Below are 15,426 nucleotides of genomic sequence, written 5' to 3' on the forward strand. Positions count from 1 at the left end.
GAAATACAGATGTAACTCTGTGAGTGGAAGTCACACATCACAAAGCAGTTTCTCGGAAAGCTTCTTTCCAGTATTTCTCTGAGGATATTTTCGTTTTCACCATAGCCCTCTATGGGCTTCCAAATATCACTTTGCGAATTCCACAAGAACAGGCTTAGCGAGCGGCTTCTTGAGGGGAAAGCTGTAACTCTGTGAGATGAATTAACAGAACACTAAGCAGTTTCTCAGAAAGCCTCTTTCCAGATTTCATCTGAGGATATTTCCTTTTTCACCATAGTCCTCTATGGGCTTCCAAATATCACTTTGCAAATTCAACAAGAACTGTCTTAGCGAAAGGCTTCTTGAGGGGAAAGCTGTAACTCTGTGAGTTGATTTCACAGAACACAAAGGAGTTTCTCAGAAAGCTTCTTTCTCTTTGTTATCGGTGTATATTTCCATTGGCCCTATAGTCTTCAATAAACACTCCTCCCAAACTAGACAATGAAGTGGACAGTGTAACTCTGTGAGAGAAATTAAACATCACAAAGTATTTTATCAGAAATCTTCCTTCTGGTTTTTATACGAGGATATTTCCTTTGTCACCATATGTTCCAATGTGCTCCGAAATATACCCTTGCAGATTCCAAGAAAACAGTGTGAGCAAACTGATCAATGAAAAGGACAGTGTAACTCTGTGAGGTGAATTCACACATCACAAATAAATTTCTCAGAAAGCTTCTTCTTGGTTTTTATCTGAGGATATTTCCTTTGTCACCATAGGCTTCAATGCAATACCAAATATCCTATTGCAGATTTCACGGAAACAGTGTTAGCAAACTGCTCAGTGAAAACAACAATGTAACTCTGTGAGATGGATTCACACATCACAAAGCAGTTTCTCAGAAAGCTTCTTTCTAATTTTTATGTGAAGATATTTCCTTTTTCACCACAGACCTCAAGGTGCACTGAGATATGCCTTTGTAGGTTCCACGAAAGCAGTGTTAGTAAACTGCTCAATGAAAAGAACAATGTAACTCTGTGAGTCGAATTCACACGTCACAAAGAACATTCTCAGAAAGCTTCATTCTAGTTTTTATCTATGGATATTTCCTTTGCCACCATAGGCTTCAATGCAATCCAAAATATTCCTTCTCAGATTCCACAAAAACGGTGCTACCCAACTGATCTTTGAGGAGGATCATGTAACACTGTCAAGTGAATAATGACATCACAAAGCGATTTCTCAGAAAGCTTATTTTTGGTTTTTATCTGAGGATATTTCCTTTGTGAACAAAGGCTTCAATGCACTGCCTTAAAGTCCTTTTCAGATTCCTTGAAAACAGTTTGAGCCAACTGCTCAATGAAGACAATGGAGTAACATTATAAGATGAATTCACACATCACAAACCGGTTTCTCAGAAATATTCTTCCTAATTTTTTCATTATAAGTCTCAATGCACTCCCAAATATCCCTATGCAGATTAAACAAAAACAGTGTTAGCAAACTGCTGCATGAAAGGAATTGTGTACATTGGCAAGATGAATTCACACATCAGAAAGAACTTTCTCAGAAAGCTTCTTTCTAGTTTTTATCTGAGGCTATTTCCTTTGTCACATTAGACTTCAATGCAATCTAAAATATCCCTTCTCAGATTCCCCAAAAACAGTGCTATCAAAGTGTTCCATGAAAAGAATGGTAACTCTGTGAGATTAACTCAGACATCATAAACAGTTTCAGAAAGCTTCTTTCTATTTTGAATCTGAGGATATGTCCTTTTTCAACCTAGGCCTCAATGCACTCACAAATATCTCCTTACAGATTCCAGGGAAAGATTGTTTGCAAACTGCTCCATGAAAACAAAGGTGTAACTCTGTGGGATGATTTAACACATCAGAAAGTACTTTCTCAGAAGGTTCCTTCTGGTTTTTATCTGAGGTTATTTCTTCAGTCACCATAGGCTTCAATATGATACAAAATATCCCTTCTCATATTCCCCAAAAACACTGCTATCAAAATGGTTATTGAAAAGGATCATGTAACACATTCAGGTGAATTAACACATCATAAAGTGGTGTCTCAGAAAGCTTCTTTCTAGTTTTTTATGAGGATATTTCCTTTGTCACCATAAGCTTCAATGCAGTCCGAAGTATCCCATTGCAGATTCCAAGAAAAGAGTGTTCACAAACTGCTCAATGAAAATAACAGTATAACTCTGTGAGATGAATTCACACATCACCAAACAGTTTCTCAGAAAGCTTATTTCTAGTTTTTCTCTGAGGATATTTCCTTTTTCACCTTAGGCCTCAATGGGCTCCCAAATATCCCTTTGCAGCACCCAATTAAACAGTGTTAGCAAACTACTCTATAAAAAGAAACGTGTAACTCTTTGAGATGAACTAACACATAAGAAAGAGCTTTTTCAGAAACCTTCTTTCTAGTTTTTAACTGAGGATATTTTCTTTGTCACCAAGGGCTTCAATGGGATCCAAGATATTCCTTCTCAGATTACCCAAAAACAGTGCTACCAAACTGATCCATGTAAAGGATCGTGTAATCCTGTTAGACGAATTAATACATCACAAATCTGTTTCTTAGAAAGTTTCTTTCTAGTTTTAAAAATGATGGTATTTCCTTTGTCATCGATAGCTTCAGTGCTCTACATAATATACCATTGAAGATTCCAAGAAAACTGTGTTAGCAAACTGCTCAATGAAAACAACAGTGTAACTCTGTGAGATGGATTCATTCATCACAAAGCAGTTTCTCAGAAAATTTCTTTTCAGTTTTTATCTGAGGGTATTTTCTCTGTCATCATAGTCTTCAATGTCTCTCAAATATCCTATTGCAGATTCCACGAAAACCGTGTTAGCAAACTTCTCTATGAAAAGAATGGTGTAGCTCTGTGATATGAATTCACACATCACAAAGGAGTTTCTCAGAAAGGTTTTTTCTGGTTTTTATCTGAGGATATTTTCTTTTTCACTATAGTCCTCAATGTGCTCCTAAATATCCCATTTCAAATTCCGTGAAAATAGTGTTAGCAAACTGTTCCATGAAAAGAAAGGTGTAACCTTGTGAGATGAATTCACAGATCACAAAGAACTTTTGCAGAAAGCTAGTTTCTAGTTATTATCTGACAGTATTTCTTTTGTCAACTTACAGTTCAATGCAATCCAGAATATCCCTTCTCAGATTCACCAAAAACAGTGCTACGAAACTACTCCGTGAAAAGAATCATGTAACTGTGTGAGATGAATTAACATATCAGAAAGTGGTTTCTCAGGAAACTTCTTTCTAGTTTCTATGTGAGGATATATCCTTTGTCATCATAAGTTTCAATGCGCTCCAAAATATCACATTGCAGATTCCACAACAACAGTGTAAGCAAACTGCTCAATGCAAAGAACAGTGTAATTCTGTAAGCTGAATTCAAACATCACAAAGCGGTTTCTCTGAAATCTTCTTTCTAGGTTTTAACTGAGGATATTTCCTTTTTCACCATTGGCTTCACTGCACTCGCAAATATTCCTTTACAAAATCCATGAAAACAGTGTTGGCAAACTCTTCCATTTAAAGAATCCTGCAACTCTGTGAGATAAATTCCCACATAACAAAGAAGTTTCTCAGAAAGCTTATTTCTGGTTTTTCTCTGAGAATATTTTCTTTGTTACCCTAGGCTTCAATACAATACAAAATATGCCTTCTCAGATTCCCCAAAACAATGCTACCAAACTGCTCCATGAATAGAATGATGTAATTCAGTGAAATGAATTCACACATCACAAAGCTGTTTTTCAGAAAGCTTCTTTCTAATTTTTATCTGAGGATATTTCCTTTTTCATTATTTGCCTCAAGGTGCTAGCAAATATCCCATGGCAGATTCCACAAAAAAAGTATTAGCAAACTGTCAATGAAAAGAACAGTGTAACTCTGTGAGTTGAATTCACATATCACAAAGAGATTTCTTTGAAAGTTTCCTTCTAGGCTTTATCTGAGGATATTTCCTTTGTTACCATAGGCTTCAATGTGATACAAAATATCCCTTCTCAGATTCCCTAAAAACAGTGCTACCAAAGTGCTCCATGAAAAGAATCGTGTAACTCAGTGAGATGAATTCACAAATCACCAAGGAGTTTCTCAGAAAGCTTCTTTCTAATTTTTATCTTAAGATACTTGCTTTGTCACCAGAGGCTTCAAGGTGATTCAAAATATCCCTACTCAGATTTCCCAAAAACAGTGCTACCAAACTGCTCCATGAAAACAGTGGTGTAACACTGTGAGATGAACTCACACATCACAAAGGTGTTTCTCAGAAACTTTCTTTCTGGTTTTTGTCTGAGGATATTTTCTTTGTCAAAATAAACTTCAATACACTCCAAAATATCCCATTGCAGATTCCAAGAAAACAGTGGTATCAAACTGTTCAATGAAAAGAACAGTGTAAATCTGAGAGATGAATTCACACATCACAAAGCAGTTTCACAGAGAGCTTCCTTCTAGTTTTTATTTGAGGGTATTTCCTTTTTAACGGTAGGCCTTAATGCACTCCGAAATATCCCTTTGCAGTTTGCAAGAAAACAGTGTTAGCAAACTGCTCAATGAAAAGAACTGTATAACTCTGTGAGATGAATTCACACATCACAAAGCAGTTTCTCAGAAAGCTTCTTTCTAGTTATTATCTGAGGATATTTCCCTGATCACTATAGGCCTCAATACGCTACAAAATATCCCTTTGGAGATTCCATGAAAACAATGTTCACAAAATGCTCCATGAAAAGAAAGGTGTAATTCCATGAGATGAATTCACACCTCTCAAAGAAATTTCTCAGAAAGCCTCTTTCCAGTTTTTATCTGAGGATATTTCCTTTGTCACCATGGGCTTCTATGTGATCCAAAATATTACTTGTGAGATTCCTGAATATCAGTGCTACCAAATTTATCCATGAGAGGAACCGTGTAACTCTATGAGATGAATTAACATAGCATAAACCAGTTTCTCAGAAAACTTCTTTCTCGTTTTTATCTGAGTATATTTCCTTTTTCACCATAGACCTCAACATGCTCCCAAATATCCCTTTGCATATTCCACAAAAACAGTGTTAGCAAACTGCTCCATGAAAAAAAAGGTGTAACCTTGTGAGGTGAATTCATGCAACACAAAGAAGTTTCTCAGAAAGCTTCTTTCTAGTTTTTATCTGAGGATAATTCTTTTGTCACCAAAGCTTCAATGCAATCCAAAATATTCCTTCTCAGATTCTCCAAAAAGAGTGCTACCAAACTGCTCCATGAAAACAATGGTGTAACTCTGTAAGATGAGTTCACAAATCCAAAGCAGTTTCTCAGAAAGCTTCTTTCTGGTTTTTTCTGAGGATGTTTCCTTTTTCATTATAGGCCTCAATGCCCTTCCAAATATCCCTTTGCAGATTCCACGAAAACAGTGATAGCAAAGTGCTCCAAGAAAAGAAAGTTGTAACTCTGTGAGGTGAGCTAACACATCACAAGGCGGTTTCTCAGAGAGCTTCTTTCCAGTTTTTATATGAGAATATTTCCTTTGTCTCCATAGGATTCAATGCAATCCAAAATATCCTGTCTCAGATTCCCCAGAAACACTGCTAGTAAACAGCTCCATGAAAAGAGTCGTGTAACTCTGTGGGGTGAATTAACACATCACAAAGTGGTTTCTCAGAAAGCTTCTTTCTAGTTTGTATATGATATTATTTAATTTGTCACCATAAGCATGAATGCGCTCTGAAATCTCCCATTGCAGATTCTAAGAAAACAGTGTTAGCAAACTGCTCAATGAAAAGAACAATGTAACTCACTGAGATGAATTCACACATCAGAAAGGAGTTTCTCAGAAAGCTTCTTTCTAGTTTTTATATACGGACATCTCCTTTTAAACCATAGGCTTCAATGTCCTCCCAAATATCCCTTCTCAGATACCACAAAAAAAGTGAAGCCAAAGTGATCCCTCAACAGAAACGTTTAGCTGTATGAGATGAATGCACAAATCACAAAGGATTTTCTCTGAAAGTTTCTCTCCAGTTTTTATCTGGAGAATTTTCTTTCACCTTAGAAATCTATGTGCTCCCAAATTTCCCATTACAGATTCCACAAAAACAGTGTTACCAAACTGCCCAATGAAAAGAAATATTTAACCCTGTGAGATGAATTCACCCATCACAAAAGAGTCTCTCAGAAAGCTTCTTTCTAGCTTTTATCTGAGCTTATTTCCTTTTTCACCATAGGCTTCTCTGTGCTTCGATTATCCCTTTGTAGAATCCACAAAAACAGGATTAACAAACTGCTCAATGAAAACAATCATTTACCTCTGGGAGATGAATTCAACCATCACAAAGAGATTTCTCAGAAGGCTCCTTTCTGCCTTTCATCTGTGCAGTGTATGTACTTTTCCACCATCAGCCTCAATGCATTCCCAAATATCCTTTCTCAGACACCAAAAAATCAGTGATGCCACACTGGTCAATCAAAAATATGGTTTATCTCTGTCAGATGAATGCACACATCACAAAACAGTTTCTCAAAAACCTCTCGGTTTTTATTTGAAGATATTTCCTTTTTCACCATCAGCCTCTATGAGTTCCCGAATATCCTTTGTAGATTCCCCAAAAACAGTGCTACCAAACTGGTCAATGAAAAGAAAGGTGTAACTCTATGAGATGACTTCACTCATCACAAAGTAGTTTCTGAAAAAGCTTCTTTCTAGTTTTTACCTGAGAATGTTTCTTTTTTCACTATAGGCCTCAAGGTGCTCCCGCATATCCCTATGCAAATTTCAGGAAAGCAGTTTCAGCAAACTGCTGTATGAAAAGAAAGGTGTAACTCAGTGAGATGAACTCACACATCACAAAGAACTTTCTCAGAAAGCTTCTTTCTAGTTTTTATCTGAATATATTTCCTTAGTCACCAAGGGCTCCAATGCGATCCAAAATATCCCTTCTTAGATTCCACAAAAACAGTGCTACCAAACTGATCCATGAAAAGGATGGTGTAACTCTGTGAGATGAATTAACACATCACAAAGTGGTTTCTCAGAGAGCTTCTTTCTAGTTTTTATATGAGGATATTTCCTTTATCACCATAAGCTTCAATGCGCTCCTAAATATCCCATTGCAGATTCCAAGAAAACTATGTTAGCACACTGCTCCATGAAAAGAACAGTGTAACTCTGTGAGATGAATTTACACATCAGAAAGAAGTTTCTGAGAAAGCTTCTTTCTAGTTTTTATGTGAGGATTTTTATTTTTCAACCATAGATCTCAAAGCACTCACAAATATCCCTTTGCAGATTCCAAAAAAACTGTGTTAACAAACTGCTACATGAAAAGAAATGTGCAACTCTGTGAAATGAATTCACACACCACAATGAACTTTCTCAGAAAGTTTCTTTCTAGTATTTATCTGAGAATATTTTCTTTTTCACCATTTGCCTCAATGTACTCACGAATATCCCTTTGTAGATTCCACGAAAATATTGTTAGCACACTACTCCATAACAGAAATGTGTAAATCTGTGAGATGAATTCACACATTGCAAAGCAGTTACTCAGAAAGCTTCTTTTTGTTTTTTGTTGGAGGATATTTCCTTTGTCAGCATAGGCTTCAATGCTCTCCCAAATATCCTATTGCAGGTTCCACGAAAAGAGTGTTATCAAACTGTTCAATGTAAACAACAGTGTAACTCTGTGAGATGAATTCACATATGATGAAGTAGTTTCTCAGAAATCTTCTTTCTAGTTTTTAATTGAGGATATTTCCTTTGTCACCATAAGCTTCAATGTGACCCAAAATATCTCTTCTCAGATTCCCCAAAAAAGGTGTTACCAAACTGTTACATGAAAAGAATGGTGTAACTCTGTGAGGTGAATTCACATGTCACAAAGATGTTTCTCAGAAAAATTCTTTCTAGTTTTTATCTGAATATATTTCCCTTTTCACTGTATTAATCAATGCACTCCCATATACCCCATGGAAGATTAATTGAAAAAAGCGTTAGCAAACTTCTCAATGAAAAGAATGGTGTACCTCTGTGAAATGAGTTCACACATCACAAAGCAGTTTCACAGAATGCTTATTTTTGCACTTTATCTGTGGATATTTCCTTTGTCACCATAGGGCTTCAATGCACTCCCAAATATCCTATTGCAGAATGCACAACAACTGTGTTATCAAACTGCTGAATGAAAAGAAAAGTGAAACTCTGTAAGATGAATTGACACATCACAGAGCTGTTTTTCAGAAGGCTTCTTTAGTTTTTATCTGCAGAAAGTTCAGTTTTCACCATAGGCATCAAAGGGCTCTGGAGTATCACATCGTACAATCCATGAAAACAGTGTTAGCAAACTAGTCAATGAAAATATCAGTGTAACTCTGTGAGTTTAATTCACGCATCACAAAGTGGTTTCTTGGAAAACTCCTTTCTAGTCTTGTCTGAGGATATTTCCTTTGTCAACACATGCTTCAATGCAATCCAAAATATCCCTTCTCAGATTCCCCAAAAACACTGCTAAGAAACTGTTCCATGAAGAGAATCATGAAACTCTGAGATGAATTAACACATCAGAATGGGGTTTCTCAGAAAGCTTTATTCTAGTTTTTCTATGAGGATATTTCCATTGTCACCATATGTCTCAAAGCACTCTCAAGTATCCCTTTGCAGATTCCAAGAAAACAGTGTTACCAAACTGCTCAATGAAAAGAACAGTGTAACTCAGAGAGATGAATTCACACATCACAAAGCAGTTTCTCAGGAAGTTTCTTTCTAGTTAATATCTGATTATATTTCTTTTGTCACCATAGGCTTCAAGGCAATCCAAAATATCCCTTCTCAGATTCCCCAAAAACAGTGCTACCAAACTGCTCCATGAAAAGAATCGTGTAACTCTGTGACATGAATTCACAAATCACAAAAGAGATTTTCAGAAAGCATTCTTTTGGTTTTCATCTGAGAATATGTACTTTGTCACCATAGGCTTCAATGCCCTCCCAATATCCTATAGCAGATTCCACGAAAACAGTGTTATCCAACTGCTCATTGAAAGGAACGGTGTAATTTGGTGAGATGAATTCACACATCACAAAGCAGTTTCTCAGAAAGCTTCATTCTAGTTTTTATCTGAGGATATTTCCTTTGTCACTATATGTCTTAATGCGCTCTCAAATGTCCACTGCATATTCCACGAAAACAGTTTTGGCAAACTACTCCATGAAAAGAATGATGTAACTCTGTGAGATGAACTCAGACATCACAAACACCTTTCTCAGAAAGCTTCTTTCTAGTTTTTAACTGAGGATATTTCCTTTGTCAACAGAGGCTTCAATGCATACAAAATATCCGTTATCAGATTACCCAAAAACAGTGCTACCAAACTACTCCATGAAAAGTATTATGTAACTCTGTGAGATGAATTATCACTTCACAAAGCAGTTTCTCAGAAAGTTTATTTCTAGTTTTTATATGAGGATTTTCCTGTCACCATAAGCTTCAATGCACTCCCAAATATCCCATTACAGATTCCAAGAAAACTGTTACAAACTGCTCATGGAAAAGAGCAGTGTAACTCTGAGATGAATTCACACATCACAAGGAACTTTCTCAGAAAGCCTCTTTCTAGTTCCTCCCAGAGTACATTTCCTTTATCACCATAGGCTTCAATGTGATCCAAAATATCCCTTCTCAGATTTACCAAAAACAGTGCTATCATACCAATCCATGGAAAGAATCCTGTAGTTCTGTGAGATGAATTAACACATCAAAAAACTGTTTCTCAGAAACCTTCTTTCTAGTTTTTATCTGAGGATATTTCCTTTATCACCATAGGCCTCAGAGCACTCCCAAATATCCCTTGGCAGATTCCACAAAAACAGCATTAGCAAACTGCTCCATGAAAAGTAAGGTTTAACTAATGAGATGAATTCACACATCATGAAGCAGTTTCTCAGAAAGTTTCTTTTGGTTTCTGTCTGAGGATATTTCTTTTGTCACCATAGGCTTCAATGCACTCCCAAATATCCTATTGCATATTCTACGAAAAAGTGTTATCAAACTGCTCAATGAAAAGAGCGGTGTAACTCTGTAAGATGAAATCACACATCACAAAGCAATTTCACAGAAAGATTCCTTCTAGTTTTTATCTGAGGATAATTCTTTCTTCACCATAGGCCTCAATGCATTCCCAAATATCCCATTGCATATTCCAGGAAAACAGCATTAGCAAACTGCTCCATGAAAAGAAAGGTGTAACACTGTGAGGTGAATTCACACATAACAAAGAACTTTCTCAAAAAGCTTCTTTCTACTTATAATTTGAGGACATCTCCTTTGTCATCATAGGCTTCAATGAGATCTACATACACCTTCTCAGATTGACCAAAAATAGTTCTAACAAGCTGTGTTATGAAAAGAATCATGTAACTCTGTGAGATGAATTCACAAATCACAAAGAAGTTTCTCAGAAAGTTTCTTTCTAGTTTTTGTCAGAGTATATTTCCTTTGTCACCATAAACTTCAATACACTCTGAAATATCCCACAGCAGATTCTAAGAAAACAGTGTTAGCAAACTGCTCAATGAAAAGAACAGTGTAACTCAGAGAGGTGAATTCACAGATCACAAAGCAATTTCTCAGAAAACTTCTTTTTGGTTTTTATCTGAGGATATTTCCTTTGTCACCATAGGCTTCAATGCACTCGCAAATACCCTATTGCAGCTTCCACCAAACAGTGTCATCAAACTGCTCAATGAAAGGAATGGTGTAACTCTGTGAGATGAAATTACACACCACCAAGCTGTTTCTAAGAAAGTTTCTTTCTAGTTTTTATCTGAGGATACTTCCTTCTTCACCATATACCTCAAGGTGTTCCCAAATATCCCTTTACAGATTCCAGGAAAACAGTGTTAGCAAACTTCTCTGTGTTAAGAAAGGGTTAAATCGGCCACATGAATTCACACAACACAAGGAACTTTCTCAGATAACTTCTTTCTACTTTTTTTATCAGAAGATAGTTCTTTTGTTACCATAGGCTTCAACGTGATCCAAAATATCCCTTCTGAGATTCCCCAAAAACACTGCCAACAAACTTCTACATGAAATGAACACTGTATCTCTGTGATATGAGTTCACACATCTCAAAGCAGTTTCTGACAAAGTTTCTTTCTAGTTTTTATCTGAGAATAATTCTTTTTTCACTATAGGCCTCGATGCAGTCCCAAATATCACTTTGCAGATTTCACAAAAGCAGTGTTAGAAATCTGCTCCATGAAAACAAAGGTGTAACTCTGTGAGATGAATTCAAACATCACCAAAGCCTTTCTCAGAAAGTTTCTTTCTAGTGCTTATCTGAGGATAATTTCTAGTCACTCTAGGCTTCAATGCTATCCGAAATATCCCTACTCAGATTTCCCAAAAACAGTGCTAAAAATTGATCCATGAAAATAATTGTGTAACTCTGGGAGATGAATTCACATCAAAAAGCAGTTTCTCAGAATGTTTCTTTCTAGTTTTAATCTGAGGATATTCCCTTTCTCAACATAGGTTTCAGTGCGCTCACAAATATCCCTTTGCACATTCCACAAAAACAGTGTTAACAAATTGCTGCATGAAAAGAAAGTTGTAACTCAGTGAGATGAACTCACACATCACAGTAACTTTCTCAGAAAGCTTCTTTCTAGTTTTAATCTGAGGATATTTCCTTTGACACCATAGACTTCAATGTGATCCAAAATATCGCTTCTCAGATTCCCCAAAAACAGTGCTACCAAACTGCTCCATGAAAAGAAAGGTGTAACTCTGTGAGATGATTTCAGAAATCACAAAGTAGTTCCTCAGAAAGCTTCTTTCTAGTTTTTGTCTCAGGATATTTCCTTTGTCACCATAAACTTCAATGCACTCCAAAATATCCCATTGTAGATTCCAAGAAAACAGTGGTAGGTAACTGATAAATGAACAGAACAGTGTAACGCTGTAACATGAATTCACACATCACAAAGCGGTTTCTCAGAAAGCTTCTGTTTGGTTTTTCTATGAGGATATTTCCTTTGTCACTATATTATTCGTTGCATTCCAAAATACCCTACTGTAGACTCCACGAAAACAGTGTTATCAAAAGACTCAAAGAAAAGCATGGCTTAGTTCTCTCACATGAATTTACTGATCACAAAGCAGTTTCTCAGAAAGCTTCTTTCTAGTTTTTATCTGACGATATTTCCTTTTTCACTATAGGCCTCAATGTGCTCCTAAATATCCCTTTGCAAGTTCCATGAAAACAGTGTTTGCAAACTGTGCCATGAAAAGAAAGATGTACCTCTGTGAGATGAATTCACACATGCCAAAGAACTTTCTCAGATAGCTTCTTTGTAGTTTTTATCTGAGGATATTTTCTTAGTCACCATAGGGTTCACGGCGATCCAAAATATTCCTTCTCAGATTCCCAAAAAACAGTGCTACCAAACTGATTTATGAAAGGAATCATGTAACTCTGTGAGATACATTAACGCATCATAAAGCAGTTTCGCAGAGGGCTTCTTTCTAGTTTTTATATGATGATATTTCCATTGTCACCATAAGCTTCAATACACTCCGAAATATGCCATTGTCGATTCCAGGAAAACAGTGTTAGCAAACTGCTCCATGCAAAGAACAGTGTAACTCTATGCCTTGAATCCAAACGTCACAAAGCAGATTCTCAGAAAGTTTCTTTTTTTTTTTTTAATTATTATACTTTAAGTTCAAGGGTACATATGCATAACGTGCAGGTTTGTTACATATGTATACTTGTGCCATGTTGGTGTACTGCACCCATCAACTCGTCAGCACCCATCAACTCGTCATTTACATCAGGTATAACTCCCAAAGCAATCCCTCCCCCCTCCCCCCTCCCCATTATAGGCCCTGGTGGGTGATGTTCCCCTTCCTGAGTCCAAGTGATCTCATTGTTCAGTTCCCACCTATGAGTGAGAACATGCGGTGTTTGGTTTTCTGTTCTTGTGATAGTTTGCTAAGAATGATGGTTTCCAGCTGCATCCATGTCCCTACAAAGGACACAAACTCATCCTTTTTTATGGCTGCATAGTATTCCATGGTGTATATGTGCCACATTTTCTTAATCCAATCTGTCAGTGATGGACATTTGGGTTGGTTCCAAGTCTTTGCTATTGTGAATAGTGCCGCAATAAACATACATGTGCATGTGTCTTTATAGCAGCATAATTTATAATCCTTTGGGTATATACCCAGTAATGGGATGGCTGGGTCATATGGTACATCTAGTTCTAGATCCTTGAGGAATCACCATACTGTTTTCCATAATGGTTGGACTAGTTTACAATCCCACCAACAGTGTAAAAGTGTTCCTATTTCTCCACATCCTCTCCAGCACCTGTTGTTCCCTGACTTTTTAATGATCGCCATTCTAACTGGTGTGAGATGGTATCTCATTGTGGTTTTGATTTGCATTTCTCTGATGGCCAGTGATGATGAGCATTTTTTCATGTGTCTGTTGGCTGTATGAATGTCTTCTTTTGAGAAATGTCGGTTCATATCTTTTGCCCACTTTTTGATGGGGTTGTTTGGTTTTTTCTTGTAAATTTGTTTGAGTTCTTTGTAGGTTCTGGATATTAGCCCTTTGTCTGATGAGTAGATTGCAAAAATTATCTCCCATTCTGTAGGTTGCCTGTTCACTCTGATGGTAGTTTCTTTTGCTGTGCAGAAGCTCTTTCGTTTAATTAGATCCCATTTGTCAATTTTGGCTTTTGCTGCCATTGCTTTTGGTGTTTTAGACATGAAGTCTTTGCCCATGCCTATGTCCTGAATGGTACTACCTAGGTTTTCTTCTAGAGTTTTTATGGTATTAGGTCTAACATTTAAGTCTCTAATCCATCTTGAATTAATTTTCGTATAAGGAGTAAGGAAAGGATCCAGTTTCAGCTTTCTACTTATGGCTAGCCAATTTTCCCAGCACCATTTATTAAATAGGGAATCTTTCCCCATTTCTTGTTTCTCTCAGGTTTGTCAAAGATCAGACGGCTGTAGATGTGTGGTATTATTTCTGAGGACTCTGTTCTGTTCCATTGGTCTATATCTCTGTTTTGGTACCAGTACCATGCTGTTTTGGTTACTGTAGCCTTGTAGTATAGTTTGAAGTCAGGTAGCGTGATGCCTCCAGCTTTATTCTTTTGACTTAGGATTGTCTTGGAGATGGGGGCTCTTTTTTGGTTCCATATGAACTTTAAAGCAGTTTTTTCCAATTCTGTGAAGAAACTCATTGGTAGCTTGATGGGGATGGCATTGAATCTATAAATTACCTTGGGCAGTATGGCCATTTTCATGATATTGATTCTTCCTATCCATGAGCATGGTATGTTCTTCCATTTGTTTGTGTCCTCTTTGATTTCACTGAGCAGTGGTTTGTAGTTCTCCTTGAAGAGGTCCTTTACATCCCTTGTAAGTTGGATTCCTAGGTATTTTATTCTCTTTGAAGCAATTGTGAATGGAAGTTCATTCCTGATTTGGCTCTCTGTTTGTCTGTTACTGGTGTATAAGAATGCTTGTGATTTTTGCACATTAATTTTGTATCCTGAGACTTTGCTGAAGTTGCTTATCAGCTTAAGGAGATTTTGGGCTGAGACAATGGGGTTTTCTAAATATACAATCATGTCATCTGCAAACAGGGACAATTTGACTTCTTCTTTTCCTAACTGAATACACTTGATTTCTTTCTCTTGCCTAATTGCCCTAGCCAGAACTTCCAACACTATGTTGAATAGGAGTGGTGAGAGAGGGCATCCCTGTCTTGTGCTGGTTTTCAAAGGGAATTTTTCCAGTTTTTGCCCGTTCAGTATGATATTGGCTGTGGGTTTGTCATAAATAGCTCTTATTATTTTGAGGTACGTTCCATCAATACCGAATTTATTGAGCGTTTTTAGCATGAAGGGCTGTTGAATTTTGTCAAAAGCCTTTTCTGCATCTATTGAGATAATCATGTGGTTCTTGTCTTTGGTTCTGTTTATATGCTGGATTATGTTTATTGATTTGCGAATGTTGAACCAGTCTTGCATCCCAGGGATGAAGCCCACTTGATCATGGTGGATAAGCTTTTTGATGTGTTGCTGAATCCGGTTTGCCAGTATTTTATTGAGGATTTTTGCATCGATGTTGATCAGGGATATTGGTCTAAAATTCTCTTTTTTTGTTGTGTCTCTGCCAGGCTTTGGTATCAGGATGATGTTGGCCTCATAAAATGAGTTAGGGAGGATTCCCTCTTTTTCTATTGATTGGAATAGTTTCAGAAGGAATGGTACCAGCTCCTCCTTGTACCTCTGGTAGAATTCAGCTGTGAATCCATCTGGTCCTGGACTTTTTTTGGTTGGTAGGCTATTAATTATTGCCTCAATTTCAGAGCCTGCTATTGGTCTATTCAGGGATTCAA

The sequence above is a fragment of the Macaca fascicularis genome, chromosome 15, assembly GCF_037993035.2.
Source record: "Macaca fascicularis isolate 582-1 chromosome 15, T2T-MFA8v1.1".
Lineage (NCBI taxonomy): Eukaryota > Metazoa > Chordata > Mammalia > Primates > Cercopithecidae > Macaca > Macaca fascicularis.